Genomic DNA, 14,237 nt, shown 5'->3' with positions numbered 1-14,237 from the left:
GTTAAATATACATTTCAATTGCATCCCTCAATGAATGAACCCCATGGTATTGTTTCCACTTTTATATCTGAATTGGCCTGTGCTGCAGCTTATAATAACCAGTGTATCTATACTCCGACTGGTGGCGCAGTGATATCAGCGCCGGACTCCAGAGCAAAGGTTCCCGAGTTTGAATCCAGTCGGGCCGCTTCCGGGCACGCTTTCCATCCGTGCCGGGTTAAGTGTCAAACTTGCAGCTCGGCCTCATTAAAAAAAAAACTGTGCTGTGAGAAGGACGTGGGAGACCACTCACAGAACCTTTCCTCCAAGACAACCACTTGAAAAGTGGTCGCCGAGGCTCTGGCAGAGTATGGCACAGATGAAAAAATTTATAGCCCTCCATCCCTATACTTTACTAGCTTCCTTATTCTCATTTTCTGAAGAGTATACTGCCTCCTTTTCCTTCTGTCAAAAATTTCAACTTTGCTAAAGTGAAATTAATTTGCCATTTATAAGCTTATTAAGATTTTGTGTTACTGTCCTCCTCAGGTTAATTAACCTTTTTTAATTTTGCCATCCATAAATTTTGGATTTTTTCTGCTTCTAGAGTCAAATCATTTATAGATAAAAGAGGTTAATTGTGTAAACTCATCCCCTACTTTAACAAACTATCTTTAGTGCCACAATCTCTACTTAATCTCTCTTCATTCAGCAAATGCAACTTTCCTGAAACCATTCTGCTAAATCCCTTCTGCACTCCCTTTTATGGCAAGTGCATCTTTTCTTAGGGAAAGAGACCAAATATTCCTTTTACCAAACTTCCTTCCTCTTGTATTCAAATCCTCATATAATAACATAGCTCACTCATTTAATTATTCACAGCACCTGCATCCTGGCCTTCACCATAAAACATTTACAAACATGCATTTGAACATCAGCACAACTCATTTGTCATATTTAACTAATGCTCTGCTTTTCTGTTCCGTGCACTGGTGGATGACTTCAGATTTTTCCACGTTATTTTCCATATTCTTGGCCACTCACTTAGCATGTCTATATCCTATTGAGGTTTCCTTACATACTTCCCTGTACTCAAAATCCTACGTAAGTCTGCCAATCCAAGAACAATCAATTTATCCCCACCATTTTGCTTTCTTCCCAATAATTAATTCTTATTATATAACTTTCCAATTCCATGCTCTCTAACCTTGAAGGCCTCATTGAAGGCCCTCTGAACATTGCCACATTCAGTTGGTCCCTCAAACTTTTCTAATTGTCACACCTTCTAAACATTCCAGTATATCAGTGAAACTTGATTTCCCTTTCATAAATCCATGTTGACTCTGCTCAATTATATTATTCTTCTCCTGGAATTCTATTACTACATCCTTCATTTAATGTGATAAATGTGAAGTTATCCACTTTGGTGGCAAAAATAGGAAAACAGATTATTATCTGAATGGTGGCCGATTAGGAAAAGGGGAGGTGCAACGAGACCTGGGTGTCATTATACACCAGTCATTGAAAGTGGGCATGCAGTTACAGCAGGCAGTGAAAAAGGCGAATGGTATGCTGGCATTTATAGCGAGAGGATTCGAGTACAGGAGCAGGGAGGTACTACTGCAGTTGTACAAGGCCTTGGTGAGACCACACCTGGAGTATTGTGTGCAGTTTTGGTCCCCTAATCTGAGGAAAGACATCCTTGCCTTAGAGGGAGTACAAAGAAGGTTCACCAGATTGATTCCTGGGATGGCAGGACTTTCATATGAAGAAAGACTGGATGAACTGGGCTTGTACTCGTTGGAATTTAGAAGATTGAGGGGGGATCTGATTGAAACGTATAAGATCCTAAAGGGATTGGACAGGCTAGATGCAGGAAGATTGTTCCCGATGTTGGGGAAGTCCAGAACGAGGGGCCACAGTTTGAGGATTGAGGGGAATCTTTTTAGGACCGAGATTAGGAAAAACTTCTTCACACAGAGAGTGGTGAATCTGTGGAATTCTCTGCCACAGGAAACAGTTGAGGCCAGTTCATTGGCTATATTTAAGAGGGAGTTAGATATGACCCTTGTGGCTACGGGGGTCAGGGGGTATGGAGGGAAGGCTGGGGCGGGGTTCTGAGTTGGATGATCAGCCATGATCATAATAAATGGCGGTGCAGGCTCGAAGGGCCGAATGGCCTACTCCTGCACCTATTTTCTATGTTTCTATGTTTCTAAAGACTTCAATATTTCCTTATCTCCGATATTGAATGAACAGGGCAGTTTTCTGTTTTTTTTTCGGGCTCTTAAATAGTAGTGTCACATTTGCGACTCTTAAAATAGCAATACCAGTTCCAGAATATATACAGAAGTTCAGAAGATGATGACTAATAATTCACTACTTTTAAAGCCACCTCTTGCAAAAGTCTGGATGGAATGTTAATATTTGCATCTTTGGTCCTTGGGATTTATCATTAAGTTCTTGATAGAAATTTCTAGATGAATACTTCATTTTTTAAAAATTCCTTATTCATGATAGAAACTTGATTTACTAACCTATCTAACAATTTGTATCCATGAAGGGAGGCACTAAGGAAATGTTAACTTCTTCTGCCATAGATCCCAAGGAAAATACTATCCTCATAAGCATAAAGTAGCAGTCAAAGCCCTTCACTAAGCTGCACAGCATAGAGAAAAAGAAGTTATGTGCAATGACCAGTCAGCCAAAGAAATATAATACACTTCTGAAACAAAATAAAGGATGCCAGGGCCAAGAGGACAAACTGGTTAACTGGCCAAACAGAACAGTTACGTACTAGAACCTTTACATCCCTCTGCAATATCTGAAAAACATGTTGCTATTAAATCTGCAAAACCGATTTGCTGCCCAGCCTGGAAATGTTCAAATTCCAAATGATGATCAATCAAATATCAGTTGGAGAAGCTGATGGGTTTAACAAGATGATGTCATTAGTGACTGATTTCTGAGAAAACAAAACAGCCACTGTCAATATTCGTCAGTTTAGCAGCTGACACATTAATAAACTTTGAAAATGAAGAGATCATTCACTGCATTTAATCTGCACCTTCCTATGGCCTAACCTCAATTTATATTCATTGGCACGGTCCTCCATGTACAGTAGATAAATGTCCGGGAGGCAACCTGCCAGACTTCCAGGTAAAATTTCTGTAAAACATCTCACTTACCTTATTCTCTCTGAGCTAAATGCCATATTTCATGAGGCAAATTTTATGCCAGTCAATATAGTGTTTTTATTTAAACTTAATAACAACCTGAAGCTATGTGCAATTAAATATCGCAGAGAATACTGGAAAATTTCTGTGTCTCATTTGAAGGACTTGCATGCAAAGCACTTCAAAGCCCATTAACAGTTAATAGAGATAGCTAAAATACATATGATACTGTGATACTGAATCATATGGTTGGTACTATAGCATTACAATTTTCTACGTAATGAGATATCAGGTTATGAATCAACAATCAATAAAATTTGCAGTCAATGATGATTGTACATAACTTCTAATTTCATGAAGAAAATACGTAATTCCTCCTGCTCATTTGGAATCATAATTAAATGATTTATCAGAAATACACCTTTAAATTATAAAGTTTCACTCCTGTCATTCAAAACCAAATCCAAACTGCCAAAAAAATTAAATCATGGATATCATATTCATTGTTTAAAAAAAATGATACCTAATAGGGATACTTAATAATTATTTCCCATTTATGACATCTTCATTCAATCATCCGTGATGTCTTCGTATATCACCTTTTTACCCCAAAACCTGATACTTGTTTACCTTGTTTTGCTAATTTTCTCTTATCAATAACATTTGCTGAGCAACTCAAAACTAATTTAGAGAAAAGAAAACCTTTTGCCGGCTTGAAAGAAGTTTGGATCCAAGTATATACAAATAGAGCTTGTGTATGAAACCAGATTAAAATACTTGCTCACTTCTTATCCCACAGAACATGCCAATGTGTTTATCTGACTTGCCATTTGATACTCTGTTGGACAGGTTCTAGTTTACAGAATAGGTGCAATGTAAATAGTAGATTGGATTTAGTCCAATTGAACGTAGTCTAAACAGTGACTTGAGCCTTCGAGACGACTGACCTAGATATCACGATGTTGCCTGTGTGAATCTGTCAAGGATAAAAATAAGGTACCTTGCCCATATAAAATATGAGTGAAACATTCCCAAAACTCATGGTTTGTGGATGATTATTTGAAAATGCATGATTTATCCTAAGAACATTTCTAATTTGTTGCCCGCAACTGAAGTTATTCCCATATGTTGGAGGAGGATTACTATAGGTAGTCAGGTAAATTTCTTCTACCAATTTGGGTGGTATTAGATGGAGGATATTCTGCCTGGAAGTCCAATACTAGTGGTGATCAGCAGGAATCTGTTCTGTTTGTAATTTTTAAAGTAACTTAGATGAGGAAGTGGAAGAGTTGGCAAGTAAGTTTGCAGATGACACAAACGTTGGTGGATAGTATAGAAAACTGTCATAGGTTACAATGGGACATTGAAACAATGAAGATCTGGGCTGAGAAATGGTAGATGAGGCTCAATCTGGAAAAGTATGAAGTGATACACTTTGGAAGGCACAATACAGAGTTAATGACAGGATTCTTAGCAATGTAAAAGACCAGAGGGATCTTGAGGTCACTTGCTTCTATCCCTGAAAGTTGCCGTGCAAGTTGATAGCATAATTAAGAAGGCATATGGTGTGTTGGCTGGGAGATAATGTTGCAGCTCTATAAAACTCTGGTTGGACCACACTTGGATTATTGTGTTCAGTTCTCATCGTCTCATTATAGGAAAGATGTGGAAGCTTTAGAGACGGTGCAGAGGAAATTTACCAGAACATTGCTTGGATTAGAGAACATGCCTTTTGTGGAAATAGTGAGTGAGGTAGGGTTTTGCTCTTAGGAATGAAGGAGGTTGAGAGGTGACTTGATAGAGATATATAAGATGATAAGAGACATAGATAGACTGGACTGCCAGTGCCTTTTTTGAGTTGCCAAGTGTTTGGAGGAAAGTTTAGAGGGAATATCAGAGGTAGCTTTTTTTCCCACACAGAGAGTGGAAAGCACGTGGAAGGAGTTGCCAGGAGTGGTGGTCAAGGCAGAAACATTAGTGATGTTTAAAAGATTCTTAGATATGGATGAAAGCAAAATAGAGGGCTATAGGGGTGGGAAGATTTGATTGATCTTGGAGTAGGTTAAAAGGTCAGCACAACATTGTGAGCCAAAAGGCCTGTAATGTGCTGTACTGTTTTATGTTCTATGTAAATCTTATAATTTATTTCTATCAATGATGCTCATTCCATATCTTCAAGATGGTCCACAGGTTTTACAAAATAAATTAGTAAGCATGAAACGATCTCTCTGCATAATTCTCTCTGTCATAATTTATCAGTAAAACAGTTCAGTAAACATAATGTAAAATTAACAAAGGTAATTTAACAACACATCTAAATTTTTGAAGGTTGTTGCTAACTAGTATAAAGCTAATATTTAAAGTGTACTTTTTATTCCCCTATGTGTGAGCATGATGATGAGAAAGGTATACTCGAAATGATAATGACACAAGCAGTAAATTTGGAAATATTGAAGGTAAAATGAGGAAAAGTGGAACAAATTTGGAAAATTTACTTAAAACCCAACACTTGAACTAAATCAATCCAACTTGGTGTCATGGCTCCAAATGGATTGCACTACCTAGTATTTTCTGCTGCACCGTGACTCTGGCAAGAATTTGGTGTACAAAAGGTTTGCTTCAGTTGAAAATACACAGCAGGCTGATAGTATATTATACACACATATTTCATCTTAATAAAATGTTACAACGTAAATAATATGTATGTATGATATCATGTGTAGTAGCACTTCAGAAAATTTAAGGTAGTCATTAAACAGCAGTGTCACAACCATCACACACTTGCTAAGGTACCTCCCAACCCATGAACTTGCTGATTCCATTTCACCTGCTTCTATAATTGAAAGTATGACTAATTATAAGGGCTCTAATGTTTCCCTCCCAGTTACTGATCAGTTTACAAAAACAGACAGTAAGGTTTCAATCCAGATGTAAGTATACTTTCTGATTTTAATGTTTCAGAGGTGCCGTATGATTATTAGATATAAAGTAAAAAGGTTTTGGAATTCAGAACCACTGTTTGAAATAGATGTGGTCCTTCTGCGAATCCAAATAAAAGTGGAGGCCTTTCACTTTAATATGCACGTGCCTAGAAAGTGCTGTCATAGAGCCATACTCATAAAGAATTACAACACAGAAAATCTTGGTCTACCAAGTCCACCCTGACTGTCACCATCCATTACACCAAACTTACACTAAGCCCATTTTATTCTCTTGGCATTCCCATCATCTCCACCCAGATTCTACATATGGGATAATTACAGTTGATTAACCCACCTAACTGAGATGTGGAATGAAACCAGAGCACCTAGGGTAAACATATGCATTCATAGCGAAAATGTGCAGGGAAGGATTGAACCTGGGTTTTTGGAGCTGTAAGGCTGTGGCTCCACTAGCTCTGTCACTGTGCCACCCTGAATTGTCATTGGCTTTTTTATTGGTGTTAAAAGTGTACTAAGTATAGCAAAGGGACAAATCATGGGCCCCACACATAACTGTGAAGTTGGCTCAAAATACCTGGGAAGAAGCAACATGGTGGTTCGCACCAGGTTATGAACTAAAGCAGGAGCTGTGTAGTTCCCAATGAGAGCTGCGTCAAAAGTTCCCCATCTGCCATCCTGATCGCTGAGAAGGATTCAAACCTTTCAAGAAACTTTCACAGGACAGTCAGATAAAAGATGACACAGTTTTCATGGGTTAGATTATGTTAGATTAGATTAGATCAGTCAGATCAGATTGTCATCTACACCAGGCTGCATGAAGCTGACAGTGTGAATAACATACATTGTAAACTAACAGAAGTAAATACCATGGTGAGTGCTGAAGAGCAGAGTAGAAGATAGGCTCTGGTGCAAAAAGAAGTGACAAAATGGTAATAATGGAAATCTAAGAGGTAGAGTTAAAATAATGAGATTGAGGTAGCACCACTGGGAAGGTGATGTGAAAGAAGTGATTGGCTCAGAAGTCGGGTAACAGTGGAGAAGAAACGGTTCTTAAATCTGGATGTTCCAACTCTTCCGTCTTCACCTAGATCATTGAACAGAGAAAAGAGAATGGCCAGGGTACCTTGGTGATACTTCCAGCCTTCACAGAACACCCCATGAAGATGGACTGGCTGGTGGAAAGTGACAAGCCTGTAGAGTTGAGTTTACGAAAACAGTGCAGCTGCCATAAAAAAATGAAGTGCAACCCGTCAGCCTATTTTATATTGTTCATCCGTAGAAGTTCGCAGAAATCTTGTGGCCATACCAAATCTTCTCAAATGCCTAAAGAAGTCTAAATAGTGATATGCCCTATTGATCACCATATCCATGTAAAAGAACTAGGTGAGATTGCAGGTAATGTGAATGGCAAGCAACCTGAAGCTGTTGACCATCTCCACAGCAGCTCTGTTGATGAGGGCAGAGTGTGCATCCCACCCCGGCTCCCTTAAAGTCAGCACCATGAAAACATGGGAAGAGGGAGGAAATGGTGATTTTCTATACTGTATGTGTGGGCACTACCTGCCGTGATAAAGCTCCGTGCCATGAGTGGTCCCATGCCAATACAACGGGCTGAATAATCAGCATGCCAGAATATTAACACTAATATCCATCATATAAAACAGGTGTGATCAATGATGGTACAAACAGTGATGAGTGCCCTGAGAATTGCAAACGGGGGTCAGCAGGTGCCAAGACCAAGATATCAATGTGAAAATGGATACCTTTTAATTTGCCAGTGACTGTTCAATGAAATTCAGAGGCTGCACCCAAAAGTTCTCATTTTTGGTGGCAAGAAGCAGGACGTGCAACTTCATTAGGTGCTTGACTTATGTCGGAAAGGTGTTGGAAAGTTGTAAAGGTGAATTCCTTGTGGAAGTAGCCATGGCAATTTTTCCCAGTCGATGCTATTTCATCCACAAATGATCTCAAGAGCGATCTAACCCAGGTTAAGTTAGCCTTATGAGTAATTTCTGCTTGAAATAAAGGAACATTGGATTCAGTTTGTGAACTTCCAGGCCTGCTAAGGAAGGTAAATTTCCTCAAAAATCTTCAACACACTTGGTAACCACTGCCGTTCGGCTATATGATCCATTCACACTGGTGTACAAGAGCTCAGTTTGCGACCTCAGTGACAAACAGGGACTTTACTGAATTCCCTTTCAGATTATGTTATATTATATTATATTTATTTACTGACCTGCAATGCTGAATAATCCTTCTGGCCCTTCGAGCTACACTGCCCAGCAATCCTCCAATTTAATACTAACCTAATCACAGGACAATTTACAATGACCAATCATCCTACCAACTGGTATATTTTCAGACTGTGGGAGGAAACCAGATCACCTGGAGGAAACCCACGCGGTCACGGGGAGAATGTACAAGCCCCTGACAGGCAGCAGCGGGAATTGAACCCGAGTCGCCTGCACTGTGAAGGGTTGTGCTAACCACTACGCTACCATGCCGTCCATTTTGATGATGTTGATCTTAAGAAACTTCCAGTTTTAAAATTACGTCAGTCTATTGCAGCTCTTTGTAGTTCTCTTTGTTGTGTGTGGAAGAGTCGGCACTGAATTAGAATTCAACAATATAGCTAGAAAATACTGGAAATGCTCAATCTGTAACAGTAACTCTGCTTTTCCACTTTTACAGATACTGTCTTCCTGGGCATTCCTGATATTGTCTATTATTTCAGACCACCAGCAACTGTAGTGTATCTCATAGTTCAGCATTGTTTCACTTCTTCTTTCTCCTTTCCATCCATTCACCTTGTTCTATTTACATCCCCTTCAGTGGGATCATCTACAATTCACAAACCTTCATCACACCCTCTCAGCCAGCACAACCATTGCTTACATCACTATCTCTCTTGGTCTTCAACTATTGTACACCATCTCCACCTTCTCCCTTCTCTGAAACTTTTCTCTTCTTTAAGACATGCTTGTTTTCTGACTGCCTAGTTTGGATGAAATGTCAGCTCTGTTTCTCTCTTTACAGAGGCTCCTTGATCCGCTGAATATTTCCTACATTACCTGCCTTTATATGAATTGTAAATACACTTTACAATGGAGATTCTATGTATTTACAATGCAGTTTCTGTATAAGAAAATCTATGCATACAGGCTTGGCAATCTACAGTATACCTTCTATTTGGGAAGAATGAATATTTTGGGAGTCCACAATTCTGTAGTACATTAACCAGGACGTTATGATTAGTGCTTACGTGTGACATCAGATTATATTAACATATATTGCACCTGATTGCAGATTATGATTCCTGTGACATTTAATTTTTGTATTTACATTGATTTTTAGCCATGAACAAAAGATGCAGGTTGAAAATTTCAGGTCTAGATCTTGATGCTTTTTGATTGGTTGATTGCATTTGGCACCACTATGATTCCAAAAGAGCATCTAATGGTCTATTAATAGCAAGAATTATACTGAATGTCATATTGGTGAGGCAGTTAGCATACATCTGGATCAAACTACTTGGAATAATGAAGAATACTCGTGCCACATCATTTTAGAGCTGCACATCCTAGCTACAGTAGTCTCTCATTTATCTACTATTTATGCTCTGGACTTCTCAAGCAACATCTGAAAATTCCCAAGGATATAAAATAAATTAATCTTTTCAATAATGTAAATTTGAATTTGGCACACCAGGCTCTAAAGCAGTTTTGTTGACCTACAGACTCCCACTGGCTACACCTTGTCAGTCCTCACCCCTCTCCTTAGTCCTTTATGTGAGTTTACAAGTGGGAGTTGATTCTGGTTGTGCTTCATAAGCTGAATCGTATTTCTCCCATCTATCCTTTTCACTGGAGAGAAATATTCCAGACAAAGGTCTAATATTGGAACAGAAAGAGGAAATACATAACAGAATTCAACATTGATTCCTCAACAATTGACAAAATCAAACTTTGCATTTCATGATTTAAAGAGTTCTTCCTGAACTCAAGCAGTGATAAATGTGTTGAAAGGTGCCAGATGGTACATGGATTGACGCTTGACGACTTTGATCACACTTTATATGACTGGCTTTCCTTAAAGATTTCAGGGTGCAATATCACAGGGCCAATGCTAGTGATAAAAGTGAAGAATTTGACAAAAAAAAGCAAATCATAGAGAAGTGTGTGCGCCGTTTCTCAAGGATGTCTCATTTACTTCCCATTCAATATAAATGTGAAAAGACATTTTCAATTGATTTACATTCCTACATAAGAGCATTGAAGTTGTAGGATGATGTGAAACAACATTGTCTTTGAAGATTTGGCACTTCATGTGATGGTGAGTACAGACGTCCATTTAATTTATTTTCATTACATTTTACATTAATATTGTTTAGTCTTAAAATGTAGAATTCCTGTGTAAAACTTTGCTCTTTATAAGGGAGAGGAGATGACATAGTTTGGCAATTAAAGGTCTGTGCATGGAACACACGAGAGATTCTGCAGATGCTGGAAATCTTGAGCAACACACAAATGAACAGTTAATGTTTTGGATCCAGACCCTTATCTGCCTGAGCTGTTGAATTCCTCCAGTATTTTGTGTGTTGCTGAATACTAGTGTGTGATGCTTAGCAATGATTTTTTTGAACAATTACCATAGAGTTGGCATATTCATGCAACTGACACCATTAATCCCCATGGCTTAAGGTGACTGAGAGCCTACTAGCCTACTAAATCCCCTGTAGAGGAACATGCTTTCATCAAGTGAAGAAGCTTCTATAGGTGCTTATTGAATATCTCACTAAATATTGTTACGTTAGTTGATAATTGATTTCAGTTGGCTTTTGCAATGATTCCATGAATTTTGGTACTTCTAGTGTTTTGTAGGAATGGTGGGAATGCTGAGAAGAAATTTGTCTGAGGTCAAGCCTTTTTGCACAATCCAGTTGCCATCAGACAATGAAAGACGTGTACAATATTTCTTACAATGCACTTCAGATGGGCTAGTGAATTGAGGGAGCACAGGACTGTATGGATTGGAAATAGTATCTTTTCCTTGCTGACAATCAAAACTGGTGCACCTTAAGGCTGCTTAACCCACTGCTCTACCCTCTCTACACCCATGACTGTATGACTAGGCGCAGGTCAAATGCCATCTCTAAAGCTGCCAATGACACAACTATTGTTGGCAGAATTTCGGATTGTGATGAGGAGGCATACAGGAGTGAGATAGATCAGCTGGGTGAGTGCTGTCATAACAACAACTATGCACTCAACATTAGCAAGACCATGTAATTGATTGTAGACTTCATTAAGGGAAAGTCGAGGGAACACACACATCGAGGGATCAGTGGTGGAAAGAGTGAGCAGTTTAAAATCTATCCTAGACCCAACACATTGATGCAATTACAAAGAAGGCACAACGGTAGTTATATTTAATTTGGAGTTTGAGGAGACGGTATGTTACCAAAGCCACTCTCAAAATTCTACAGATTTACATTCTAACTGTTTGCATCACTATCAGGTATGGAGGGGCCACTGCACAGGATTGGAAAAAGCTGCAGAAAGTACTAAACACAACCAGCTCCATCATGGACACTAGTCTGCCCGTCATTGAGAATACCTTCAAAAGTCGATACCTCAAAAAGGCAGCATCCATCATTAAGGTCTCACATCACCCAGGGCATGCCCCCCTCTCATTGCTACCATCCTGGAGGAGGTAGAGGAGTCTGAAGACATACACACAACATTTCAGAAACAGCTTCTTTCCCTCTGTCATCAGATTTCTGAATGGACAATAAATCCATGAATACCTCACTATTTTTTCCTCTCTTTTGCACTACTTATTTAATTGTTTTTGTATCACAATTTATAGTTTTTTTAAATGATTATGTATCGCAATATACTGCTGCCTCAAACAACAGATTTTATGATATATGTCAATGATATTAAAACTGGCTCTGATTCTGATTCCGACAGTCTGCCAGGAGATAGAAGCAGAGGAGGGGGAAGGCTCCCAAGACAAGGCTGTTACCACAAAAGCTCTTCAGGGAACAATTCCACCTGAATCTCATTCAGATGAGAGCAGTTCAAAACCTGCAATGGATTTCCACTTTAAGAAGTGCAGGGTAACATTATGAGATGCCCACACAAAGTGTTGTGACCCGTAGCGAGACGTGCAGACAATTGATCTGTGCTGGCTTCACTCCAATATCATGTTAAGTAGCAGTCAGCATAAAGTTAGCACGCTGTCTGCACTGGAATTATTGGCAGATTTAGCTCCCCCTTTGCAATTTTCATGGTTGTTTACAGAATAAATAGAATTTAGCTTCCATTTACTGAAATAAGCTCATGAAAAAACCTGTTACGACATTCAGATCTGTAAATGGGAGTACAACTGGTCAATTTAGATATCTCTATCAGATTATAGACACTATGTCATGATTTCAATATTGACCTGTTATTTTGCATACATAGTATAACTTGCTTTGGGTCGGAAAAGGTCTTGATTTACTGTAAGTTACACTGATTTCATTACTTGCTACGCACCGGTGAATTTTTTTCCATTGAATAAAAAGGCAAACACTTCATTTAAAATGTTAAGTATCTCAGGAATGCCCTGTGAGGAGAAATTTTAAGTCCACGTAGTTGGAAGTCAACCACCACCTCACCAAGTTACTGCAGCAAACATTCCAAAGGAATGTATCCTCATCTGAACCACCTTTGCCTATTTATCAATGATCTCTGTGTTTATAAGAAGGGGATCTGTTGGCAGTATTAAATTATACACACAGCTCCTCCAAAGCCAATCATGCCACTATCCATTAGCACCTTGACAAACAGCAGTTAATTCCCTACCACATAAGTGACAGCTAAGTACCATTTCCAATATGAAAAATCTCAACTATACCAAGATAACTTATTGATATCAAAGGAATTCTTATTGCTGGAATCCTCACTGTTAACCATTCTGTGAATCACAACTATTCTGAGTCTTGACAAAACTGAACAGGTCAGTAACCTGCTTGCAAAGGCTGGACAGAGACATCGTATGACACGGAGAGTGGTTCAAATTACAAACATAGGAGCTTCAGCATAGTTCAAACCACTAAGAATATGATTCTTGATGGTTTGAACTGCACCACAGTAACATAGCGGTTAGCTGACATTATTACAGCTCAGGGCACTGGAGTTCGGCGTTCAATTCCAGCACCACCTGTAAGGAGTTAAAGTGACCTCCCCATGGAATGCCTGGGTGCTTCAGTTTCCTCCCACAGTCTCGAGACATACCGGGTAAGTAAATTGTCCTGTGATTAGGTTAGGATTAAATTGTGGTTATCAAGGGTTTCAGGGGTGCCGTGGCTCGAAGGACTGGAATGCCTCATTCCACGCTGTATCCCTAAGTAAATAAATATGAAGGTATCCGTATGTTCATTGCGCTGGAAGGGTGACGTTAGAAAACCCCTCAAGGATTTCAACCCCCATTCTAGAGGAATTTACTTTAGACTCACATCCACCCCATCTCGTGCTGGCATATTATGAATGAAGTAAAGACTACTCACTACATGTATTACTCTGCCAACACAACTCCAGGCTCATGATCTTTACGTCAGGGAAGGAAGATTAGATCAATTATAGTGACAGGCTGGTCAACATTCTGACTTGGACAACTACTCTCCTTCCTTCATAATATCCAGGCATAACGCAGTGCAGTATAAACATCGGAACAATGTTTGCCACAGTCGAAGGAAAGGGACTTCTTGGTGCAACAAGAGTATCGCTTTTTATGAATGTCTCTATATCTGATCATAAAAGTGAAGAATGTTTTTCATTGGAAGAGCAGCATAGTTTCATCCATTCCAAAAAATATTCTGCTCACCAGAGAAGACAAGTAATTATTTCTTTACTTGATGTTCCAAATAAATAAACTCAGGAAATCTTTCTTCTGAGGGAAATGATTTTCTAAAGAAACTCTCTTTGATCTTGATTTCCAGGTGTGAGACTCTAAAGAATTTGTTTTCATATTTTAAAACATACCAACATTTAGAGACTTGCTTCAACTTACTAACTCCACCTTAAATAATCTGATTTCAGCCAGATCCATTTGTCTTCCTCATGTTTCCTCAGCTACATTTTAAAATGGT

The sequence above is a fragment of the Mobula hypostoma genome, chromosome 1 (genome assembly GCF_963921235.1).
Source record: "Mobula hypostoma chromosome 1, sMobHyp1.1, whole genome shotgun sequence".
Taxonomy (NCBI): Eukaryota; Metazoa; Chordata; class Chondrichthyes; order Myliobatiformes; family Myliobatidae; genus Mobula; species Mobula hypostoma.
The sequence above is the reverse complement of the archived record's forward strand: the minus strand, read 5'-3'. Positions refer to the sequence as shown.